The sequence below is a fragment of the Belonocnema kinseyi genome, chromosome 8 (genome assembly GCF_010883055.1).
Source record: "Belonocnema kinseyi isolate 2016_QV_RU_SX_M_011 chromosome 8, B_treatae_v1, whole genome shotgun sequence".
In the NCBI taxonomy this organism is placed as follows: Eukaryota; Metazoa; Arthropoda; class Insecta; order Hymenoptera; family Cynipidae; genus Belonocnema; species Belonocnema kinseyi.
The window spans coordinates 58,502,980-58,513,056 of record NC_046664.1 but is presented as its reverse complement, the minus strand read 5'-3'; positions in this window follow the sequence as shown (position 1 = coordinate 58,513,056).

Sequence of the window (10,077 nt, the reverse complement as noted above, 5' to 3'; positions counted from 1 at the left end):
TATACATACATTTCAGATTTTATATTACAAATGTGCATAGGACTCAATCCAAAAATTATGTTTTTGGCCACTTTCAAAAAATTCTAAACTGAGAGAAACATTTGCTTTTCATTTATAATTTTTTATTATCATTCAGTAGCAGGAAAAGTACATATAAAAAATTCTCCATAATTTTTGAAACAATCGGGAAGTTTTTTGGAATAGTGAAAATTGTCAATCTTCAATTTAAAAAAGGAAACAGAAAATATTAAACGATTTAAAAATTTTTTTTTTTTTTACTTTTTTCGGATGTCAACCCACAATTTTTTTTGCCCAGCTTAAATGATTCGACTGATTTGATCATTTTCACTCTACCGTATTGTATATTCCCTTTTAAAAATAATTGCAAGTAGTGTATTTTCTAATTTTAAACAAAATTCCCTTTTACGTCTTTTTAGAAAAATCAGTACTTTCCGGAATATCCATACTCCATAATACATTCCCGCAACGGTCACCGGAGAAGATAGCGAAAAACTACCTTCTTTTGGAGTCGCTGCTCCCCTTAATAACAAAAGTTCAAGAATCGGAGTCCTGCGAAAAAATTGTTAGTTTTTTTAAAATCCTGGGGGAAGACACTGTCGATGGGTCTTTGAGGGGGCCGTATGCTGAAAAACAGTTTTCGGTCAATTTAAAGTTTATTCAATTTAGACATTTTAAATTATATAAAAATGTGCTTTTAAAATGAATCCAGAAATTTTTTAATTTAATATGATGAAAACTAAGGCACTTAAACTGTCTTTTCCAAAAGGGGCCACAAAAGCGTTGCAGCCCTGGGCCACGAGTTCCCTTAATTCGGCATTGGCGGGTCATCGCTTGCCAAACCAACACAAATCACCATGAACTGTGGTATAGCACTCTATGATAAATAATCTTCTGATTTATATTTTCATCTTAACCCACATAAATCTAGGAAATATATATCCTTCATTTGTGAGATGATTTTTTGCTCTTTCATTCATCAACAAACCTTTCTTTGCCTATTATGCGATTCACTATATACAATATACTCCATGAAACCTGAAACTTAAAACTGTAACTTGACCTTTACATTTACACTCTTGAGCAAATCATTTATTAAAGCAATAATCAGTTTTTCCCCGAATTGTAAAAAATTGGGATGGTTTGTACTCTGGCCTTTAACCAGACCATCGCCCTTAACTTTATTAGTGATTATAATACCATATTATCCACAAATAATGATAATAACGCAAATAATCTGTATTCAAGATTAGCAGACAAAACAGACAGCAGAAAAAACTCCAAAGAATCTAAATTCCAAGATATTTATCAGAAAATTAATCCTCTGCTTTTTCTTTCAGATATCGGTTCAGAGTTCGACTGTTTACCTAATAGAGCCCCTATTACTAATCATACCGTTGGCGCAACATCTTCTTCTGACAAACAACATTCTCCTGTTAGGTCTCTTCCTCCAGCCAGACCTCATTCTCCGTTTAAGTCTTCTTCTCCTGCCAAAATTACTCTTTACGCAAGGCCCAGAGCTCCTACCAGGTTAATACCTCCATCGCTCCGACTTCAATTTCGTGACGTTCTTGGATTTCGATTTGACCAACTTCATCTTATTCGATTTATTCCCAATACGAATCCGCACAGGATATTTGAAGCTCGAAGATACACTTTTCCAGCGAATAAGCAAATTAGAATACTTGAAGTAAACCATCAATATAAACCCATTCTAACTATAAAACAAATTGTATTATCAAAACTGGAAGGTAACGTTTTTGTAATATTCACCGCCACTAATAATCTTGTTGGAATATGTAAATTTTATCGCCCTGGTCATAGAAAAAGGGCAAAACTAAACATGAAAAGCGGCACACTAACCTTATTAACCCGAGATGCAATCAAAGAAAGTCCAGTAGGCGTTAAATTGTTATGAGCATTCAGCTTAGAATTTTTTTCTTCCCCAGGGTGTCCACATAGATTATGAAAAAAACTCCCTTACAATTCCAGATTTCTGCAGGTATATTTTTTCTTAATATTTCTCAAATTTTCTCAATGAAACGAGACATAAAACCAAGTACAGAAAGCAAAATTGCTCCTGATAAAATTAAAAAATAAATATTCTCAATGATTTTTAATCTCACTTCGTTTTCTTAGAAAAACTTGACTGCATTATTTTTATTCATAATTTTTTTTTCTTATTTATTTTTTTATATAATAATTTTAAGTAGAAAAACTAGAAATGTATAAACGCCTCCTACGTTTTTGAAAATTAAAAAATTTTTGTCATAAGCTGATAACATTTCTAAAATTAAAAAAAATATTTTTGGACAAACTGAATAATCGTATTTAAAATGTACAATGCATAACGTACGTAACCTTCTATTTCCTAATTTTACAATAGAGATTAAAATAATTCTAAAAGGTCAATATAAAAAAAGAAAACAAGAAATTACTTTTCAGATTAGTCAATAGAGAAATGCGAACCATAATAACCTTAGCTGAAAAGTGTTATTAGATCCTGAGAATAACTAGAAAAAAATTTTTTACTCGATCAGCAGGGTTTTTCAAATTCAAGTAGTAATAGAAAATCAAATTTTTAATTCTAAATCGAAATAAAGCATTGCATATCTAGATATCAAGTTTTTGAAGCAATAAAACTTTCAATCTTGAAGGTTCATAAATAAAAATTTACAGATGGGCCTATATAAAATACTAAGGATCAAAACAAATTAGATCATAAAGGAAATAGCTTCGTCAAGATACGTATTGCAAATTTAAAATTTTTTTTTAGCTATCTTATTTCCTAAAATTTGTGATTAAGGCCTTCCCTTAGCTTTTTAATCAAGTTTAACTCAACAATTAATTTTATTTTGAATTCGGAGTTTTGAAATTTAAAAATGATTTTTAAAATCCATAAATCTAAAACATTAAACTCTACGCTTTCTTTATATTTCCCTTTTAAACTCAGCGTAAGAGATGTATGTGAATTTGAAATATTTAAAAATAGGTCTGATATTATTTAGCAATTTTTCAACCAAGGCGTCTAAAAGTTTCAAATGTTTTTAATTTTATTCTATTACAATAGATTTTAAGTGAACAAAATCAATCTAACCTCTTTTTGCTTTCTGCTAAAAAAAGATTGGATATTATTCAATGATTTTTTAAACTTAGATGAGGAAAAGTTTTAGAGAATTTAGTTTTTCAGATAATAAGTTTCTAGAAATAGTATAAATCTGATTACTTTAGCCATGAGAATTACATATAAACATTGGAATATAGCTAAAAAAGAAAAGATAAGAAATGTGTGAGATACAAATACAACGATAAGAATAGAATGTTCTGTTTAAGACTCAAGTTTTTAAACACAAAAAATGGTCGCACGCAGGGGCGAACCCAGAAAAACATTTTCTAAGGTATTCCCAATTCTATACTGATTGCTACTCTTTCCAAATACAAAAATTTGTGCGTTACAATTAGTGATAAACAGACATCATCAACAAAACTTCTTTTTTGACTTCACCCATTTGAAGATCCGTTCACAAACTAAGGTGTGAAATTTCGAAAGGTTCTAGTACTTTTTGAATCCTACAGGATAAGAATCTAAACAGAGCTGCATGTTATCCTTCATATACAGAATTTTTTCAAAGCTTAAGTGATTAAAAGTCGGTATAAAAAATTTCGAAAATTTGCGAGGGGCTACTCACAGCGGAATATCAGTTTTCTGTGCAGGAAATTTTAGGAGAACACTTTGAGGTACTCTTGCCAATGTTGGAAATCTTGGAAATTTTTCGCTAAGCGTGGAACGTTCACATCATGAAGTACCTACACATTCACATGTTTGTGACGCATAAGCTGCCTCTATGAGTCGAACTAACGAGCGATTCCACCCGAACGCCGCCGAGCTTCGCCGAGTCTGATTTCTCCATGAGACGGAATGTCTAAGGTCCCATGCCAACCGGAGAACAAATTGTATTATCAGGATTCACTGGTGACGTCTTTGCAAATCTGACGAGTGCTCATTTTTTCATTGGAATGTATTCATGTAGTTCTTGATTTCACCTGAAAGTGCGGGCAAAAATAAACATAAAGGCGGCACGATTACCCCATTATCCAAAAATGAAATCGGAAAATATCCAGTAGGCTCTGAACGAAATATTTCGACGTATTTCAATGTCAGATTCATATGTAAATATTCTTGAAACAATTATTTAGAGTAGAGAGAGATGCAAAACAAAAATATATAACTTTTTGTAATCTGAACTCGCCTATAACCCATTAAGTCCTGACTGGTCAAATTTTTAAGATTTGCTTTAACGGTTCTATTTACTATTGAAATCGGTTACTATGAAATCATTAAAAGTGTCAATGAACTCTAACATTCAAAATTTAGTAGTAGCTTTTTTCAAGATAAACATGGCAACATCCAATGTTGCAGCTTCAAGTCAAACATTTTTTTATTGTTACGGCACTCGATTTTTTCTATAACCGGTTTCATAGTTAATAGAGCCGTTGAACAGAATTTTTAAATTATGTCCAGTCAGGACTTAATAGGTTAAAGTTTCGTCTCATTCCCTCATCAAAGTATTTGCTGGAAAAGAATTTTACAGGATCAATTAATATAATGTTTCTAGTAGTACGTTTGCAAACGAAAAATTCTCAAGTAAGTGTACTTTCGATTAAACACAGTTTATTTGGTGAAAAGCAAATAAAAATCTCATTACTTTGCAAAAAAATTAAGAAACTGAAATTCTCATCAAAAATCAAACTATTTTAAATCGATTAATGATACATAAAGCTTATTTTTAATTAAAACCATTCTCAGTCGAAACCACACAACAAGGCTTTCAAAATAAGGTAGTATTTCAGAATAAATATTTTTAATATTTGTGCACTTAACGATCAATGCGCTTGAAAAATATTTTATTGTATTTAATGTATCCAAATACGCATTTTTTTAGAATACGTTTATCTACAAAAAACTTTGGCTTTTTTTAAAGAGCTTTATTATCCGAAAAAATTGTTATTGTTTTTTAAGGAAAATAAGCGATGAATTGACCATGCAAATTTTACATCTGTGATGGCGGTTCGGAACTCTTTTAAAAGCGATAGAAAAATTTTTGTCTACTACAGTTTCTATAAAGTACCTCTTGTTTATTTTATTGGCCGTAACAATTAAAAAAGATTAATATTCGTTCTTTGGAGGTAAAGTTAAAAAAAATTAATTTTTTATGATAGAACGATACTTATTTTGCTTTAGAAAATTGAAACAAAAAGTTTAACTCTATGAAGGGAAAGTCAAAGTTATGTTTGGATGCTAAAACTGCAGTGAAAAATACTTTATTTATTGATACTAAAAAAGTTTAAAATTACTAAAGCAAATTGCTTACTTAAAAAAAAAGATTAAGCACTTGTTTGTATGCATAAAAAATAAAAACCCTACTTTTTAAACTCTAAGTTCAAAAAGGACAAAATACACAGCTTATAATAGTTAAATTTTTAGTTCAAAAAATTAATTAATGCAACTGATATAAAATAAAATATTTTAAACCAAGAAGTTGAATTTTAACGCAAATAGTAGAATTTTCAACTAAAAATAGTCAATTTTCAAACATTTTTTTATTTTAAATAAAAAACGATAAATTATCCAAAAATGGAATAGTTAAATTTTCAATTTAAGAAATCAACGTTGACCCAAAATAAGCTAATTCCCATCGAAATCGACTAATTTTAAACTGAAAACATTGATTTTTAACCAAGAAATGGACTTTTCACAAAATCTTTAAATCCTCGACCATTAAAAAATATTAGCTCTCAATTTATAGTTACAACTATTAATTTTCGAGACAAAAAAATTTAAGAAATAATTTCTCTTGGCTATAGAAAAATTCTAATGAAATTCTAATGAAATAAAATTTTTAATAAAATTTTTAGATGAATTTTCGACAAATAAAATTTATTTTCAATAAAATAGTTAATTCTTTAAACACTGCTCATTACTAGATGCCAATTACCAATTAACATTATCAATTTTTTACAACAACCAAATTTATGTTTTACAAAAACAACAAAATTAACAAGAGAAATGAATTTTCAAATATATTATGAATCTGCAACAAAAAGACAATGAACATTTGAAAAAGTAGTTCAACTTTCTCCCAAAAAATGCAATGGTTGATACTTTTAACGAAAAATTTTTCAATTTTAAATGAAAACAGTTCAATTCATCCAAAAAACAAATGAGTTGAATTTTCAAACAAATAGAATCATTTTCTAAAAAATTCTTGATTTTGGAATGAGTTAAATAAATTACAAATTCATAATAAATTCTTTAACCAAAATGGATGTATTTTCAAAAAAGAGTTGTATTTTAAACCAATGAGATTAATTTTTTAATAAAATGATCAATCAAATTTCAATCTGCCGCTCCTTGATGTTTAATATAATTTCTATTGTACAAAAGATTTGTTCAAAAACTACCAAGAATGAATAACACATTTGCAAAAGCAATAAATTAATTAGTTAATAAATTGTTACTCTTTAAGAAATGAACTTTATTACCACTTTAGTTAACAACAAAAATAACTAGTCACATGGAATTAAAATTTTTTTAGTAATAGGTACATAGTGAACATATTCAAATAATTCCAATTTGCAAAACGTTTTTTTTACCTTCAAAAAATCAAACTATATATATTTAGAAAAATACATAAAATAATAAACAATGTCTTTTAACTGGTATTTTCTTTGTCATGGTATAACATTTAAAAATAAAATCTTTGTACTTTGATAATTCAGCTCTTTGTTTAAAAATACAACTATTTTGTCAGAAACATTTTGTACATATTGAAAATTTGTTTTTTGTTTAGTCAAAATAATGTGTAATCCAAAACAGATAACTATTCCATTTTAAATAAAAAATTTTTTATTATTAGCTTTCAAATTCGTCATTGTAGGTAGTCAATTATTCTTATTTGTTGGAAATTCTTCTATATGGTTAATAATTCAAATATTTTCTTCTAAATTCATGTTTTTGTTCAAATCAACTAGTTTAAAATAAGTTTTTTTTGTTAATAAGTAATTGTATAAGCTTGAAATTCCGCATTTCCAATTTAATTTTAAAATTCATGTACTTCGTTAAAAATTCGCCCATTTTGGTCTTAGTGAACTATTCATCTCACTTGGTCAAACTTTTAAATAAATTAATTATTACTGAAAGATTGGAAATAAAAATGAAGGTTGAAAGTTCGATTCTTTTTTAAATGACTTTTCATACTGAAAATTTAACAATTTCATTGTCAGTTAGAAAATTGAACGATTCGATTAAAATTCCAGGTATTTTGTTGAAAATTCTTCTTTTGGTAGAAAATTAACCCTCTTGGTTTAAAATTCATCTATTTAATTGAATATCTAGGTATTTGCCTATTTGGTTGAAAATTTAACTATTTTGATGGTCGTCCCAGGTGTGAATTGACCGTTCATCCATGGTCGGGCCAACCGTCGGACGGTCGGTCCAACTTTGTGCGCCACTGGTCGGGCCAACCAGCTAAATGATAACGGTGAATCACCTTTGGCTTCTCCACGTCGACCAATATTTGGTCCCATATATGGTCAATCTTTTAATATGACGCCGGCCCAACCTTCGATAAAAATTAATTTAAAAAAAAGTTATTTATAAAATTATTATTATATAATTTTCACTTTTTACCATTACTAAATACATAATTCACACATATGGTTACTTACACTTTTAATCGCACGCTTTAACGCTTTAAAAAATCTTACTCGTCCAGGATTCGAACCCTCACTAAACTAGTGTATTTCACCGCGTACTCTAACCACTAGGCCATCGAAGCACTTAAAGTTTGTTTACAAAAACTGTGTGTTGTATTTTCTTCATAGATTTATTTGGAATGTTGGTTGACAAATTGGGAAGCTATACTTTGAAAATATTCAGTCTTCGATGCTTTTTGAGAATTTACAAATTTTTTAGGATTGAAAATTAACTTTATTATAAATTAAAATAGATACATTTTGAATATACAGCATTATTCAATTAATAATTCTGAATGTTTCATTTCAACAATTTTAATTATGTTATGGTGTCACAAATTAACAAGGGTTTTTGATTTTCGTTGATTTGAATTTAAAGTTGATAATCTAAAAGATATCTAAATAGAAAAAATTTACCCTTAAACGTCTCTATTTTTAGTTAAGAATTTTTAATGGTTTATTTTGAATATTTATATATTTCTACGAGTAACACACTAATCCGACCTCCCGATAATACGAGCAGATCAACTGCGGCTGAAAGCAAATCTATCGAGATGAAGTAGGCTATTTGCATCCAATGTTACAGGAACATGTGACGTCGGCAGACAGGCCAACTCTTGACCACAGTTGGGTCGACTACAGTTTAACGGTCTTTTTGTAACAATCAACCAGAGTTTATCCGACGGTCTGCTTATACTTGGGTCAATGTTTGACCGACCATCGGGTGTATCAAGGTGACATAAGTCAATCCGTCTGCTGTATCCAGAGACGGACCGACCGCATTATTGTGGTCGTAACGACCAATCTGCCAGAATTTATCCGATTGTCGTACCATAGTTGGGCCAGAATTGGGCTGACGGTCGGCTTTTCGCTCATCTCCGACGTCTGTCGCCAATGTCGGTCCAACCATGGCAGCTTGAAAAAATCTTAGTCGGCATCTGACCGAATTTTGCACCTGGGATATCTTTTTATCTAAATTTTTAATGATTTGTGGGAAATTCCATCGTTGGAATGAAACTCGATAACTGTGAATTCAAAATTAAACTAATTTATGAAAAAAATTTCTTTATTTAAAATTATTGTAAAACCTGAAAATTTAATTATTCCGTTTTCGTCTTTAAACATCATCCTTTATGAGTTGAAAATTCTACTGTTTGCTTGAAAATTTATGAATTATATTGAATATTCGTCTCTTTCCGTAGTGAATTAATCTTGCTTGTTTTCAATTCATTTATTTTGCTGAGAAATTTACTACTTTGTTAAAAATCTATCCTCCTTTAAAATCAACTGGTTTAAAATTTGTTTGTTTTTTTGCTGTTGCAAAATTTTGTTCAATGAAAATTTATGCATTCCATTTCGATTTAAAAATTCAAATATTTGTTAAAAAATTCGTCTTTGCTTAAAAAGCTTTAAGGTTAAAAATGTCTTCTGTTTTAAACTGTTTTGAAACAATTTATTCCTTTCAGTTGAGAATTGAACTATTTGGTTAAAAATGTACAGTCGACGCGACTTCCCTTGCCGCTATTTACCTTGCCGCTTCCCCTAACTCTCGGTCGAGCTCTTTCCCCACCACGACCACGACGCTTCGGCATGCAAGAATTATTCCGCTCCCTATTTACATTGCCGTCAATGATTTAGGTGTTTTAAGGGTATTTTAAAGTGCGAAAAGTCATTATATGCTATGTTAATGAGGCTTATAAAAGAATTTCGAAATAATAATATTTATGTGTTATGATAATTTCCTTGTCACATGAGATAACCTCAAGAATGGCAAATTTAATCAAAGGTTTATCAATAATTCTTAAATACTAACCTATTTTTCAAATTATTCCGCGAGAGAACGATGTCAGTGGCCGATCCAGGGGAGGATTTTGGGGGTTCACCCATTCCCCCTCGAAACTTTTAGCTTTTCGTATCAAATTCTGACGCCTCTAAGCTATGCATGAGATATACATACATATTTTTAACCCCCCCCCCCTACCCGGAATATTTTTCTGGATCCGCCTCTGAACGATGTGCTCACAATTTTTGTAACTAACTGTGAGATAATTACTTCCACAATATATATTCTGAAAATCGAACTTTCACTGTTTGTAAACACTGAACCGCCCGCGGCAACGTACATAGCGAGCAAAACAAATTACATCAAGCACCACGCATCAAGATTAGACTCTAGAGTGGCAGAACATCGTTTCCAGGAAAATTACTCCCCTAAGGTCCCATCCGCGGCAAGGTAAGTAGCGTCCACTGTATGTATATTGTTGAAAGAATATATATTTTAGTTAAAAATTAATCTAGTGTTTG